Source organism: Bombina bombina, chromosome 7 (genome assembly GCF_027579735.1).
Source record: "Bombina bombina isolate aBomBom1 chromosome 7, aBomBom1.pri, whole genome shotgun sequence".
In the NCBI taxonomy this organism is placed as follows: Eukaryota; Metazoa; Chordata; class Amphibia; order Anura; family Bombinatoridae; genus Bombina; species Bombina bombina.
The window spans coordinates 49,890,420-49,896,419 of NC_069505.1; the positions used below are offsets into that span (position 1 = coordinate 49,890,420).

Below are 6,000 nucleotides of genomic sequence, written 5' to 3' on the forward strand. Positions count from 1 at the left end.
TACTTGTCTCTCTCGATAGATAGATAGATAGATAGATAGATAGATAGATAGATAGATAGATAAATAGATAGATAGATAGGTCATCCAATAACATTTATTAATATGTGACGTTTCGGGAAAGCAGACTGCCCCTTCCTCAAACTAGTTTTAATTTATAATTTTATGTAAGCAAGAGTTTTTTTGTTTTTATAAAATGTTTCTTTATTAAACGGATAGTAAACCCCAACATTTTCTTTTATGATTCAGATAGAACATACAATTACCCTGCACGTCCTCGGTGTGGAAAGCAGCTGGAAGCGATCCTGCTCGCTTCCAGCTGCTTTCCGGTTATTGCAGTGATGCCTCGATATGGAGGCATCCTGCAATAACCTTCGATGGCACCGGACATCGATGGCCGGTATCGTTGGTGGGTGGGAGCCGGTGTGGGAGGTGGGTGGCGGCCATCGATGGCCCTGGTCATGTGGAGGGGGGCGGGATCGTGGGCGTGCAAGTCCGGGCGCGCGCAGGGGCGCGAGCATGTGCACGAGGGGGCGCGCGCGGGGGCGCGCCGGGGCAGGGACCGGGTGGGGACCGCTGCACTACAGAAAAAAATTTGTCCCAAAAATAAAAGTGGGACCAGTAATTGTTTAAAAAAAACCTTATTCGTTATTTAGGTGGTGGGGGTTGGTCCGTGGGGGGGGGGGGGGGAAGCTACACTACAGAAAAAATAAAAACAATAAAAAAGAAATAAACATTTGATTGTGCAAAATGGGTACTGGCAGACAGCTGCCAGTACCCAAGATGGCCCCCAATAAGGCAGAGGGGGAGGCTTAGAGAGCTGTTTTGGGGGGGATCAGGGAGGTTGGGGGCTAAGGGGGGATCCTAAACACAGCATATGTAAATATGCTTTTTTTTTTTCTTTTAAAAAAAAATCTTATTTTAGTACTGGCAGACTTTCTGCCAGTACTTAAGATGGCGGGGACAATAGTGGGGTGGGGGAGGGAAGGGAGCTGTTTGGGAGGGATCAGGGGGTGGGATGTGTCAGGTGGGAGGCTGAACTCTACACTAAAGCTAAAATTAACCCTGCAAGCTCCCTACACACTACCTAATTAACCCCTTCACTGCTAGCCATAATACACGTGTGATGCGCAGCAGCATTTAGCGACTTTCTAATTACCAAAAAGCAACGCCAAAGTCATATATGTCTGCTATTTCTGAACAAAGGGCATCCCAGAGAAGCATTTACAACCATTTGTGCCATAATTGCACAAGCTGTTTGTAAATAATTTCAGTGAGAAACCTAAAATTGTGAAAAAATTAACGTTTTTTTTAATTTGATCGCATTTGGCGGTGAAATGGTGGCATGAAATATACCAAAATGGGCCTATATCAATACTTGGGGTTGTCTACTACACTACACTAAAGCTAAAATTAACCCTAGAAGCTCCCTACATGCTCCCTAATTAACCCCTTCACTGCTGGGCATAATACGCGTATTTTGCGCAGGGGCATTTAGCAGCCTTCTAATTACCAAAAAGCAAAGCCAAAGCCATATATGTCTGTTAGTTCTGAACAAAGGGGATCCCAGAGAAGCATTTACAACCATTTATGCTATAATTGCATAAGTTGTTTGTAAATAATTTCAGTGAGAAACCTAAAGTTTGTGAAAATATTTGTGAAAAAGTGAAAAAAAATTTTTATTTGATCGCATTTGGCGGTGAAATGGTGGCATGAAATATACCAAAATGGGCCTAGATCAATACTTTGGGATGTCTTCTAAAAAAATATATATACATGTCAATGGATATTCAGGGATTCCTGAAAGATATTAGTGTCCCAATGTAACTAGCGCTAATTTTGAAAAAAAGTGGTTTGGAAATAGCAAAGTGCTACTTGTATTTATGGCCCTATAACTTGCAAAAAAAGTAAAGAACGTGTAAACATTTGGTATTTCTAAACTCAGGACAAAATTTAGAAACTATTTAGCATGGGTGTTTTTTGGTGGTTGTAGATGTGTAACAGATTTTGGGGGTCAAAGTTAGAAAAAATGTGTTTTTTTCCATTTTTTCCTCATATTTTATAATGTTTTTTATAGTAAATTATAAGATATGATGAAAATTATGGTATCTTTTGAAAGTCAATTTAATGGCGAGAAAAACGGTATATAATATGTGTGGGTACAGTAAATGAGTAAGAGGAAAATTACAGCTAAACACAAACACCGCAAAAATGTAAAAATAGCCTTGGTCCCAAACGGACAGAAAATGGAAAAGTGCTGCGGTCATTAAGGGGTTAAACAACTTTCCAATTTAATTTTATTATCAAATTGTCTTCATTCTCTTGTTATCCATTGCTGAAGGGACAGCATTGCACTACTGACAGGAAGCTGAAAATATCTATTTAACCAATCACAAGAGACAAATGTGTGCAGGCACCAATTAGCAGCAGCTCCCACTAGTGTAGGATATGTGCGTATTCATTTTCTAACAAGGGATACCAAGAGAACGAAGTACATTTGAAAATAGAAGTGAATTTAAAAGTGTCTTAAAATGACCTGCTTTATCTGAATAATGCAAGTTTAAAGGGACACTGAACTCAAATATTTTCTTTCGTGATTCAGATAGAGTATGCCATTTTAAGCAACTTTCTAATTTACTCCTATTATCAATTTTTCTTCATTATCTTGGCATCTTTATTTGAAATGCAAAAATGTAAGTTTAGATGCCGGCCCATTTTTGGTGAACAACCTGGGTTGTTCTTGCTGATTGGTGGATAAATTCATCCACCAATAAAATAGTGCTGTCCAGAGTCCTGAACAAAAAAAAAGCTTAGATGCATTTTTATCAAATAAAGACAGCAAGAGAACGAAGAAAAATTGATAATAGGACTAAATTAGAAAGTTGCTTAAAATTGCATGCTCTATCTGAATCACAAAAGAAAACATTTGGGTTCAGTGTCCCTTTAATTTTGACTTTCCTATCCCTTTAAGTTCTGCCTATGTCTGATATAAGATACATGTTACTGAGGAGACAATTATAATATTATTTTATATATACACACACACACACATTTTCACCAAATCGCTATTTATATTCAAATTTTAATAAAGAAGATTGGAAAATATACGGCTAGATAACGAGTTTTGCGTTAGGCTTAAAAAGCAGCGTTAGCCAGTCCTAACGCTGCTTTTTAATGCCCGCTGCTATTACGAGTCTTGCAGGTACAGGTGTACCGCTCACTTTTTTGGCCAGATTTGGAAATACCGCAAATCCACTTACGTAAATTGCGTATCCTCTTTTTTCAATGGGACTTGCATAGCGCCGGTATTACGAGTCTGCCAAAAAGTGAGTGGTACAGCCTCTCCTGTCAAGACTCGTAACGCATATTAAAGTCAGTAGTTAAGAGTTTTATACTACAACGCCGTACCATAAAACTCTTAACTAAAGTGCTAAAAAGTACACTAATACCCATAAACTACCTATTAACCCCTAAACCGAGGTCCTCCCGCATCGCAAACACTTTAAAACATTTTTAACCCCTAATCTGCCGAACCGGACATTGCCGCCACTATAATAAATATATTAACCCCTAAACCGCCGCACTCCCGCCTCGCAAACATTAGTTAAATATTATTAACCCCTAATCTGCCACCTCTAACATCGCCGACACCTACATTTTATTTATTAACCCCTAATCCGCTGCCCCCTATGTCGCCGCAACCTACCTACATTTATTAACCCCTAATCTGCCGCCCCCAACGTCGCTGCTACTATAATAAAGTTATTAACCCCTAAACCTAAGTCTAACCCTAACACCCCCTAACTTAAATATAATTTAAATAAATCAAAATAAAAATTCCTATCATTAACTAAATAATTCCTATTTAAAACTAAATACTTACCTATAAAATAAACCCTAAGATAGCTACAATATAACTAATAGTTACATTGTATCTATCTTAGGGTTTATTTTTATTTTACAGGCAAGTTTGTATTTATTTTAACTAGGTACAATAGTTATTAAATAGTTATTAACTATTTAATAACTACCTAGCTAAAATAAATACAAAATTACCTGTAAAATAAATCCTAACCTAAGTTACACTAACACCTAACACTACACTATAATTCTGTTGAAAAGCAGGAATGTACGCTCAGGAGCGTGCACGTGTCTGCAGCACTATTTCCTGTCATGTAGCGCTTCAGACGTACACGCTACCTATCTAGATATCTCTTCAACAAAGAATAACAAGAGAACAAAGCACATTTGATTATAGAAGTAAATTAGAATCTTTTTAAAAATTGTGTTCTCTATCTGAATCATGAAAGAGAAATGTTGGGTTTCATGTCCCTTTAAAACAATGGGTCATAGTGGTCTCTAGGCCTTTTGATGACCTGTTATAAGTGTCTAGAGGCCCTCAGCCTGCAAACATTGTGTTTAAATAATGACTTCACCCCCATCCAGCTTTCTTTGTGGTTCAGTCAGAGCATGCAATTTAATTTGATTATCCAATTTGCTTCGTTTCAGGGTATTCTTTGTTGTTGAGATACCTAGGTAGATAACATGTCTGGAACACTACATGGCAGGAAAAAGTGCTGCTATATAGTGCTCTTGAAAACGTATAACATTCTTGCAAAATTGCTGCCATATAGAGCACCAAACACATGGACCCTCCTGAGCTTACTTTTCAACAAAGGATACCAAGAGAACTAAGGAAATTTGATAATAGAAGTAAATTTGAAAGTTGTTTAAAATTGCATGTTCATCTGAATCATGAAAGAAAACTTCCAGGGTTTCTGGGCCAAGGTGATAGCAGCAGCATCCATGGGTTCCCTCAGCGATACTGGGCCACTTGGTCACTAGGAATGCTGTAAGCGAAAGTGGTGGGCAACATCAACCCTCAAAGCGACCCTCTTGTCGTCATCCGCACTTAAAGGGATAGTCTACTCCAGAATTTGTATTATTTAAAATTTACTACCCATTCCCCAGTTTTGCATAACCAACACAGTTATATTAATATACTTTCACCTCTCTGACTGTCTTGTATCTAAGCCTCTACAGACTGCCCCCTTATCTCAGTTCTTTTGACAGACATGTATTTTAGCCAATCAGTGCTGACTCCTAGGTAACTCCACGGGCTTGAGCAAAATGTTATCTATATGGTACACATAGACTAGACTATTCCTTTTAAGCTATTTTTACCCACTGAGTGTCTGAATATATGTCCCTTGCATAAAAAACCTGAGAGATAGCTTTTATTACAAAAAGGCATCTAATTCACTGTGACTATAATGTCCCTTTAAGACTATGAGATAGACAAAAAGTATTGTCTGTTAAAAAAAGGAAGTGCTAATAAAAGATTCTCTCTAGTGGCAAAATAAGGGGAAATTTTATAAAACTGCATCTTTCACAAATTATAGGGTTTTTCTGCTTTCAACAAACTGTTTCTAAGCACACAAAACACAATCACATGTTACTGTGTGTAGTTACAGCAATAATCTTATACAATTGTGCAATACGTGTCCAGCTGTAACATTATACACTGGTTATGTGATTAGGCACATCAGGCACTGTGTGCTTGTGCACTTCATAATATGTGTGTGTATATATGTGTGTGTGTGTGTGTGTGTGTGTATATGTGTGTGTATATGTGTGTGTGTGTGTATGTGTGTATATGTGTGTGTATGTATATGTGTGTATATGTGTGTGTGTACGTGTGTATATGTGTGTGTGTAAATGTGTGTGTATGTACATGTGTGTGTTTGTGTGTATGTGTGTGTGTGTGTGTGTAAATGTGTGTGTATGTACATGTGTGTGTTTGTGTGTATGTGTGTGTGTACGTGTGTATATGTGTTTGTATATACTGTATGTGTGTATATGTGTATATATGTGTGTGTGTGTGTACGTGTGTATATGTGTTTGTATATACTGTATGTGTGTATATGTGTGTGTGTGTACGTGTGTATATGTGTTTGTATATACTGTATGTGTGTATATGTATGTGTGTACGTGTGTATATGT

General features: G+C 37.9%; 1 protein-coding gene across 1 annotated transcript in view; it reads right to left on the minus strand.

The window, feature by feature from the left end:
- The window catches only part of LOC128665860 (ribosomal protein S6 kinase alpha-5), a 141,020-nt gene that overhangs the window by 128,669 nt on the left and 6,351 nt on the right, over window positions 1–6,000 (minus strand). The window lies entirely within an intron of this gene.